Source organism: Egretta garzetta, unplaced genomic scaffold, assembly GCF_000687185.1.
Source record: "Egretta garzetta isolate BGI_Z169 unplaced genomic scaffold, ASM68718v1 scaffold451, whole genome shotgun sequence".
Lineage (NCBI taxonomy): Eukaryota > Metazoa > Chordata > Aves > Pelecaniformes > Ardeidae > Egretta > Egretta garzetta.
In genome coordinates this window covers 334,258-345,067 of record NW_009258552.1, presented here as the reverse complement: position 1 = coordinate 345,067, position 10,810 = coordinate 334,258, and positions in this window count along the sequence as shown.

The window sequence follows — 10,810 nt, the reverse complement described above, 5'->3', positions numbered from 1 at the left end:
TTAAACTTGAGTGATGCTGAACTGAGCTAAGCTTAAACATAAACCACAGTAGAACCAGCAACTCTTTCAGCTTGCAAGGAGCCTTGAGAGATGTCCAGTCCTCCTGCTTTCAGAGCACGGTGAACATTGATTTCAGACCAGGTTCCTCAGCGCTTTACCAGATGGGAACTGAAGACCTCCAAGGTGTGATGCCTCTGCAGTGCCATGGGTGTCTGTCCTTCTGGTTAATTATCTTCTAAATGAAAAATACTTTTCCTTATCTCTGGTCCTTTGCTTCAATGTATGTTCACTGTCTGTTATTATTCTGCTGTGTGCCTCAGTAAAGAGCCTGACTCTTCCTCACTCATGCCAGAGAGGGGATATCGGGTCCCCTCCAAGCAAGTCCGATTCCCTTGGCTGCCTCTTCTAATCTCCTTACCCTGTCTGTCCTGCAATGGCCTTGCTCCAGTTCATCAGCATCTTCCTTACGCTCTCTTCATCCAAACCTGGATGAAGTGCTACAGAAAACTCAGAAAAGTGCGAGGACACACAGAAGCCAGGAGAAATGTAACCAGTCCAAACCTTAAATATTCCGTACTACAGCTACTCCAGCCCAGTATTGGTTAACCAATATATCCCATAGCTGGAGTGCTCACAGCTGGTGTAAACGGTCCTACTCTTTTCCTGGGCTCGCAGTCACTCACCTCACCTCTACCTTTAAAGGCAGTCTTGTTTAATTCTTCTGATGAATCTGAAAACATGCTATGGAGGTGCTTGTGCAGTCCAGCAGATCCCTGAGAACAAACCAGAAGAAATTACTGATGGTGACGGCGGGCATTTGACTGATCGAGTTAGCAGTGTCCCTGTTCACTGCAGGGGAGTTAGACTCGATGACCTCTAGGGGTCCCTTCCAACCCAAAATATTCTATGATTCTATGATTCTATGATTCTATGACTGCCTCCCAAAGAGAATAATGTCCCCAAGAGCATCAGGATGCACGCAGCTGCTCCCAGCTCCATGGGATGAGGACACTAATGACAAAGTTTCTTCCTAAACATGCTATTTGCCCTTATTAGTTGCTCAAGAGTCATCTCTCTTCCCCTACTACCAGAGACAGTTATCAGGGAACCTATCTGTAATTCCAGGTTGGGAATCTCAACTGGCAGTAGATTAAGTCAGAGGTGGAGAGAAGTAAATGAGGGCATTTTTCTTGTATCTTACAAAATCCCTACCTTTCCTTACAAGTGGATTTGTCGTCACTCCAGCAACTGATATATCTGAATTACAGTGGACCCAATTATTTAAATGTCATGCCACGTTTCTTCGGGAGCTCTGCACAGTCCACTGGCAGACCCAGGTTTTCTTTGTGCCTGGCAAAGCACGGGCTGTTCTGCACGCTGGGTCACCCAACGAGCAGCAGTCGTAACCTATGGTTTTTACTCTGAGCACTTTGCCAGTTTTAGATATTTGCTCTCATGTCAGAAAGTAACAAAGGAGTTAAGAAAGCCTCAGCTTCCCCAGCCCCCTCAGCTCAAGAGCAGAAATTCTTGCTGCAGGGGGGTTCATCTGGTCCCTATTTAAGAAGGATCACGTTATAGCGCAGAGATCATTTCCCCCTTGATCTCTGTGAAGTGGGAAGTGAAGTTGCCATCATTCTCCTAACAATGTGAAAGATTAAGGAGTCCATTTCTAAAGCGCTGCAATAAAACACAATTGGCAGGCAGGGCGAGGATGAGAGGAAAAAAAAATAAAGGGTACAAGTAGCAGGCTGAAGGAGCAAATTGCCCTTTTGAAGCAAGGCACGGGGCTTGGCTGTGTGTTCTCCTTGGAAGGACTGTAGGAACTGCCTGCTAAGGCAGTCAGGAGCGGTTAAGGTGACAGGCAACCTCTGCAGAGCCAAACCCCAGCTACCACAGCTCTGCATGAAGGGATCGGGGCGGGGGAGTGCGATTTCACCCCCTTTCATGCACCAAACAGCTCCTTCTCACTGCTGTAGGCAAACTATAAATAGAAGTGTCCTGTCATCATCTCTGCTGATCCACCCCCTCTGCTCTCCTTAGGGGTGGCTCTGGCTTTCCTGCGTCCCCTGTGGAAGAGCAAGAACCAGGGCAACCTCACAGGGTCTTCGTGCCGGGGACGTTCAGGTGGGAGCTGCCCCTCTGGATCCCCTCCCCGTGCCAGGCAGGCTTCAAGGTCCCTGTGATGGAGCCTGGGAAACTGAACACCTTCCCTGGGCCCCAGATGGCTGGCTTTTAATAGCAGGAGTTACAAAGTCCACTCTTCATTAATAGATTGAATATTAGAGAAGAAGCGCTTGGGTGCAGCTTATCTCCTCTAATAGCACACAACCTGCAGTGTGCAGTCCGCACGGAACACGAGTGATAAGGCAACACTGGAGCAAAGAGTTCGTTCAGCTAAGGACCAGCCTGCATGTCCCTTGAACATAACTTCGTTTGGGGTGTTTTCTCTTAAAAAAAAAAAACACCTTGAAACCTTAAAAAAAAAAGAAAAAAAAAGTCAGTGTCTATATAGCCATAGTGTGTGTGAATGTGCTGTTGTGATTTGCATTTGCACTTGCTTCAAATTCCAGGATTTTTTACCTGGGCCAGAAGGAAAATGTTCTTCTTGAGACACTTCTGACTGAGGCAGAAGGCCTGCTAAGCACCTTACCCTCAGAGCTGCAGGGAGCAGGATCACTTGGTCAAGGACCACTCAAACCAAGCTATGGATGCTCCAGTTGCTTCTCAGGCTGCTGAAGGACTAGAAAGTCCTTAGAGAATGTGACAATATAAGGGACCTGGCAGAGGCATCCTTAGAGAATGTGACAATATAAGGGACCTGGCAGAGGCAAAGGCTCATGTGCCTCATCCTGCCCCCGTTTGCCTCCTCACTTGTCATCTTGTTCGTGCAGAACACAAGCTCCGGCAGGCACAGGCTCTTCATGCCCACATCGTGCGTGAAACAGTGGGGCCCCAGCGATGGCTCCCTTGCATGTATTGTACAAGAGGGCAATGTACATGGGGGTCGTTGACTTCTGCATGTGTGTTTCTGACACAGGAATTCAGAAAAGGGCTCATAAAAGAGCAGAACCACCTCATAATGCATTTTAAAACCATTTTGCATTTTCCAAATCCCCATCCTCCTTGCACTTGGAGAACATAAGGGAGTTCAGATAAGGACCGGAACCTTTCAGATTCCCTTCCTTCCCAGCAGACGCCGAACAACTTAACTGCCTTTTTTTTCTAGATGGCTGCATCTGCTCGGCCTGGGGTTGATTTATATTGGGCATTAGGGCATCGTGCTCAGGAGCTTGCTAAGCTTTCAAAAACACTTCAGCACATCAGTTCTATCTGGAGCTCTGTGTGTTTGTGCATGTGTACTTTATATATATATAATATATATATATACCCATAATAGATACACATGATATATATTATATCTATTATATATATATAATATAAATATGCAAAACCACACAGAGCACCGGATACATACATATATAAGTATATATATTTGTATTTGTATACATATTTATGGGTGTATATATATTTTCAATATATATGTAAACACATACATATGCACTTGTTTTTCCCTTGTGAGAAGGCAACACTCTTGGTCCAGGCTGAAGCAATTATTTCTGTTTATGTGGGCAAATGAGTGGGCAGTGGACAACATAAACAACATGCACCAAATATTTCACTAAGCCAGAGATCTTTGGGGACAATGTTTGAGATGCACCTGGTGGGTCCCACAGAAGCACTCAAGGGTTGCTATATGGTCCAAATATTAAAGATTTGTGTTTCACCCTAAAACGTAGATTTCTGGTCAAGTGATGAAGTTAGAAGTCAGAGGTGTGTGCCACGCTGCAGCTGGTGCCCCGTGACAGAGATCCCCACTGAGGAAAACACAAGCATGTAGTGCTTCCTGGAGCTCAAGGGTATGTAAGAACCAACATTAAGTGGGAAAAAAAAAGGAAACATCCACTACTTGCTCTTTGCTAATTCACCACGGGATGCAGCTCTAGGGTGCATTTTTAAGCAAACAGAAAGTTTTGTTGATTACAGGTTTTCTTTTTTGTTGTTTCTAGTTTTTACTTTTAACCTCTTTGGGGTCCAGTTGTAAGCCAGCATGACAGCGTCCACAGTGTAGATCGAATGATCGGGATAACAGCTCGGGCTACGGCAACAGGCAGGTTTGACATTTTGTCATTCTGAAGCCTTCCTTCTCCAGTCAAGGGCAAGAATTTGGCTCAGATCTACAAAGGCATTTGGATGCCTTATTCCTATTTAAGAACCTAATACTTACTACATAGGAGCTACATATCTGAGCACCCCCACAAACCCAGGATTGAATGTTTGAGCTTGACACCCCTCCACCTGTGAAACACGGGTAACTGCGCTTCTGGAAAGTAGGGTTCATTTTTTTTAAGCTTAATTTTTCTGGAAAACTAATCCTTCAGAGTTAATCCAGCGCTTCACTAGTTAAACAGAAACAAAGACAAAAGCAAAAGTTTATCACAGAATCACAGCATCGTTTAGGTTGGAAAAGTCCTTTAAGCTCACCAAGCCCAAGCGTGACCCTAACCCTGCCATCCCACCACTAAACCCTGTCCCTAAGCACCTTGTCTGCCTGGCTGTTAAATATTTATATTATTATGTTATATTTTTATTATAATATTATATTTATATGTATATTTTTATATATATTTATCCAAACACACTTCTCCTGTTCAGCTTCATTCATCCCCCCTCCAGGCTTAGCCTCTCATAGGCCCAGTCTATCACAGCCACCCCAGAAAGACGCCATCTCACGGAGGAGCCTACTTCTGGAGGGAGGCTCAGAAAACAAAGACAAAGCCATTAGAGGCATGAAGTCAGCGTGCAGGCATTAGGGCACGCTGAACTCCCATGTGCCCACCCCCACCCCCGCCCTTACAGCAAGCCATGCTCCTGAATCGCAATCCTCCTATCAGGAGGATTAACGTGGATTAACAGGCAGACCGACAGCCTTCAAAACGCAAACACAATGGGGGATCACCGGGTCACCATGCCAGGCACGGAAACATTTAATATTTTTACTGATGACAAAATATAAAATCATCATGGATGAAGTTTGCTGATGGCACAAAGATAAGAGAAAACAGGTAACGGGCACAGAGCATTCCAGTTCATTTTGTAAATGGGATGTAGGCTAACAACATGCATTTTAAAACAGCAAAACACGGTGTCAACTCTGTGACCAAAGCCCATTGCAGGATGGGGACTTCAGGAAGCCGTGGCCGAAGGCAGTGGGGGCGCCGGAATAGAGGAACACCTGGCCTTGTGTTCCAGCACTGCTGGGGCCCAAGGGGTGAACATTGCCCGTGACTACAGAGACAGAAATACTGAGAAACATCTGGAAAAGCCTGTTACTGCTGTAACCGGCACAAGTTTGCCAACTTTTGAAGTACTGTGCCTAGCAGGGGCGTCAATGTGAGAGGCAGGTGGCTGGTTTGGAAAGGGTCAGGGAAGTGTGGCAGAAATACTGGAAAAAAATAAGATCCCATAGATTTGTTGGAGGGAAGACTAAGGGGATTACTGCACGGATGGTTATAAACACCCAAGGTCAGGGACAAAACACTTGGCTCCTTGGTCTGATGAACTACATGACTGCATGGCCCAAGTTGAGCTCCCATGGAGGGGTGTCGGAAAGCTGGCAGCCATGCCCTCAGTGATGGGGGCCATCAGGTGAGCATTTGCCAAACATGGCTGTGAATTTGCAAGCCCTAGCAACCTTTCCAAAAAGAAACTAGATAAGGGAAGTCTAGTGCTGGTAGCGTCTGCCTAGCCAGACGAGGATAATTCGCCCCTCCAGCCTTACAAAACTGCAGGACTGTGCTTCTGCATTTCCCTATTTAAAAGGCTCCATATCAATGATGCTGTGGTGGCAATGTGGGCGCTGAAAAAGCTGGAGACCTACAGTTTTAAACATAGCCCGGGAGAATCCTTAAGCACCCAGGTGTTACAGTTTTACTGCTAAAATAATCGCTTCTCTCTTGCGTGCAGCATTTTATTGGGAATACTGATCCTGCCCTGCGACAACGGGGCTGGGATGCTCGCACCCAGACTGAGATATTGACAGTTGCCCACTGCTATGGTCCTGCAGTGCTGCGACTCGGGTCACTGGTTCCTTGCTAAACCCTATTATTCATTGTTTGCTTTCCTAGGCTCCAATTTCTATGGGTTTTGAGCACCACTTTCAAAGCATTAATGTCAATTTTCATACATGCTTGCTACTAAAATTGAAAATAGCTTTTTGCGTTGCCTTGACACCATGAACCCTTCACAGTGAGGTGACGATACTCTCCTACATAAATGCAGTTCCTCATATCAATGCAGGCGCCTTTTAAAATGATACCGTATTGCTCAAGCAAATGCACATAATCTCAGGCAACCCCAGGCTTCCACTGAAATTCGGTGCAGAGCGCTTTCATAACGGTAATGTATAGGAAAGCTGCCGTCCTGTCATTTCAAGAGCCGTGGGCCTTCATTTTCTAAACCATTCTGACACTGGCTGACAAGAAATATCAATTTTTTTAGATTACTATTTTTATATTTTTAGAATAGATCAGCTATCTGGTCTCTTGGACCAAAACACTTAAAATTTTGTATCCAGCCTGATTTTCTACAAATAATAATTTCATGGATTGTCCATAAGAAAAAAAAAAAGCAGCTAAATTCATGACAGTGCCATATTGCCTCCACATGCTGGCATTTTCACTTTGCGCCCACTAAGCTCATTCTTGGCCTGGGTCAGCGACAGACTCCAAGGGTCACCGTATCCTGTTCATGCTTCTGGAACAAAGAGCCACCAGAGCCATGGCGTTTACTGCCCGAGTCCATGCTCCAGCTCCTGCAGGCAAAGGCCGCTGGCCCTGACATTCGCTGTTATTGGATTCTGGCCTTACCTACCCAAAATGTGTCCAACTCGAGTGTCTGGGTGAAGTTTCTCCTCCGGGTGAAAACTCATCTTAATTTTCTCAGAAATTCTCAACTGACGGATTGTTCCAATGTCAGGAACTGGGTTGTTTTACCTCCTCTTTTGTGTAAGAATCATTAAGTTTTTGCAAATTTTACTCTGTTTTGGGGGGGAGGGGAGGGGGGGGTGTTAGGGGAGCCAGAGGTGACACATGAGCACCTTGCTCCGATATCAAGTAAGTTGTAAGAAATGCCCTTTGCTCAGCAGAACCTGCTTCGTCTCTGGACAAGCCTGTCCCAAACCATGGCACCGGGGTAACATTTCTGTAACGAAGCTGGCGCACACGCAACAGCCCCTCGGTCAAATGAGCCCCGGGGATTTTGACCTGCGTAACTCCGAAGAGGATTGAGCCCATGTGGGACCAGTGCCTGCTTTAGACGCTTTCACGAGATGTGCATTTGATTTGCTTTATCCCTTCAAAACAGCAGCGGCAGGCAATCCCAAGGAAATGTAGTAAGGCATGAGTGCACTAAGTGACTTACGGTAATGCACCATTATCCTGCGCCTCATGCTTGCTTTGGGAATCAGGGAAGAAGTGCTGATATGCCACAGATTTGACACAAAAATGGTCTCTCAGGCAAAGAAATAGTGGCTATTGCAATAACACTGTAGTGTCCGGTCGTCTCTGTCCCCAGTGGAAACGGGGGAAAAGTCACTAAAGAGGGAGAGAATTAACTGAAGAGCTGTTTGCGGGCAAAGACCACTGGAAATCTGATGAGACCTGGTCTCTGAATGCCTCCATGGGGAGTGGACATCCCCTTCCCAAGGGGCAGCCGGGGCTGCTGGAGGCCACTCCGTGCTGAGGAGGAGGGCAAGCGGGGGGACGCCTGCTCCTGCCTGGTGGGGCACCTCCTCAGCCAGCTCCCACGCCCCGTTGGAGGGTAGGACACCACCCCCTTTGCCTGCAGCGACGACATTCTCTCAGCCCTACAAACACACTGAGGCCCTGTTTAAGCTCAGCTTGGCTTCGGCTCAGCTTGGTCCCACAAGGTCCACTTCCAAGGGCTCAGACTCTGGCTGAGTTATACTCTCCTGTGGGTGACCACGGCCCTAACACACTTCCATCTGAAATTGGTGGCAGGCACTGAAGCTGCCTCAGTTTCTTGTTCTGCAAGTCCTCAAACTGAAGAGAAGTAAAGACTTTTCCCATCCCAGGGGCCAACCTGAACTAAAATGCTTTTTTTCTCGGCACATTTTTTTGCCACCTTCCTGGGCTGTGAACAGTCTAATTGCCATTCACACCCCAGCTGCAGCAAGGCAGCTCCCAAGCCTTTACAGCATCTAATGACCTGACAACCAGGGCATCGCTTCTTTTTTAACTACGCCTTTCTAATGTGAATGCCACAGATACCACAGGTCAGTCACTAACCTGTGGGGGGAAAAAAAAGTTTAATGAAGTAATAATTTTTTTAAATGTATTTTTATTCCTATCCAGGTTTGGTCACTTCTACCACCCTTACATAGCACACCATTACAGGCAGCAAACGAAGAGCAGTGCCATGATTTCACTGTACAGGGTATGTAATGCAATAGTCCCTTGCTGTATGATAATTGGGTAGATTGACATGAGTTCGAGCAAGACAAACCCAACATTCATCTTGATTAAATTATGCAAAATTACCTATCACATCGGCTAGCAATTTCTATGAGATTACAGAGCGGAGGGGTGTCTTTCGGATGACTCCCTTCTCTGACTTCCTGCGCTGGCTGTGGGCAGGCTCAGCCCCCCGTCCTCCTGTGGCCATCAGAGGGGCTTCAGGAGCTGCGGTCCCCCCGCACTGCCCACCCAAGCACGGCTCGTTCTGACCTTGCACAGACAATTGCTTCACAGCTACTTATGAATAAAAACCAAGGACAGATTTTTGAGCCACAGCTTGGAAGTCTTCAATGTTGGTAGCTGCATTTGGCAGCATAAGATGCTTGTTTCTTTTTTTTTTTTTCCCTTTGTCCCATTTTTTCCCTAGGAGCTTATCCTGGGGTCCAAGAACAGGAACAGGACATGGACCCTCCGTTCTCCTTGGTCCAAGCCAAGGCCGATCTCTGCAGCAAGGCATTGCCGACCCTGCACACCATGGAGCCATCTCCCCGGCTCTCTGCTGCTGGAAGCAACAGCAAACCCAAGGGGCTGGGGACACTGAGGCACAGCACTCAGCACAACCACAGCAGCAGGTGTTTGGGCTGATGCTGATGGGAATGTGACTGCTCAACTCAGGGCTTGCACAGGAGGAGAGAAGCTGCTGGTTTAAGTCGCTCTTTGCTGGTGGACTCCCGCGGTGTGGGTTCCCAGCGTGAGCTGCTCGTGCCAGCCTGCCTGCGGCCTCTCCCGGCAGAGAGTTTCACATTTGCTTTCAGAGGGGGAAAAAAAACCCCCTGAAATTATAAAGGCCCATAAGCTGTCACAAAACTGAACGACTGCACAAGTCTCCTGTACAACCAGGGACAGCAAAACTGGGGTGTAAATCCCTGGTTATCCAACACTCAGCAGAAAGCACAAATTCTCTCATGCTTAAAGATCAGATAAAGTTATATGGTCAGACCCTCAGCTAATTTAGCAGATGCAGTTGTAACTAAATCCATCTGCTTGTAACAGCCAAGGAGCTGCCCACTGTCCGTTTTTACAAATAAAGGTTTTTTTCATGGTGAATGCTCAGTGTTTTTCACAGTGCTGCATTCCCCCTTGTGCAGCTTTCAATGCTTATTGCGATGATTCATTTTATTAAGCCATTTTTATTTTACCCTTTTGCCCTTATCACTTCATGCAATGGATTTGTCACAGCCTCCAAGTGGTGCATTCGAATATAATTGTGCAGATGCTCCGCAACATTGTCGGTTTGTTCATTTGGCAGAGGGCAGTGCTTGAAGGATACACAAGCACAAGTCCAGCATCAGCTTCAAAAAAGCCTGAAGCTGGTACTTGTTAATACTTCTGGCTTGTTATGAGGCTGAACGAAGAAAACACCACCAACCAGCAAAGTGCTGATGCATCCTTGTTGATCAGGACAGCCAGAATCACACAGAACCCCAGCATGGCAAGGGTTGGAAGGGACCTCGGGAGATCACCTAGCCCAACCCCCCTGCTCAGCAGGTTAAAATGGCATGGGACACCAAAGAGAGAAAATATCCTTGGCCCCAGACACAAGCAGTCTGGGACAGAAATGTAAAACCAGAAAGTCACTCAGGCTACTGCAGCAGTCAGCCAGCAGGGAAATACCGAGGACTTCCAGAGTACTTCCCACACTTCATCCACTGCAGAACAGCAAAAGGAGGTGGTTTTTTTTTCACTCCCTTTCCTCATATTGACAGTGTTGTACCCCTCGAGCTCTCCACCAGCAGCCTGTATGCAGGAGTCACGGAAGAATGAACACTTCTCCCTCCATCCCCCTGTGCCTGCTTTACATGGAGCAACTGAGGTCAGACTGGAAATGTTAACCAGGGTTGGGGAGAGTATAGTCACAAATGGGATAGCAGAAATCACCCGGGGAGGGGCAGAGAACAGACCAGGGCATTATGCCACAGTATAAACCAGCAATGAGCCACCTGCAAAACCATGCAGCTGCCCTTGACCCTGTTCCAGCCCCTGCCTTTGACCCTGTCTCAGCCCCTGCCCTGCCCTTGACCCTGTCCCAGCCCCTGCCCCTGCCGTGCATGGTTCCAAAAAGAGCATTATTGAACAGAGCAGCTTCAAAGAAAGGAGGTTCAAAGAGGAGAAGCAAATAAGGTCAGAGCTTCTGAGCAAGGGATGAGTAAGCAGGCCAGGCTCTTGGGCCCCCAGAAGAGACGCCAGGGAAGAGCCAAGAGCTCTGTGCACCCTCG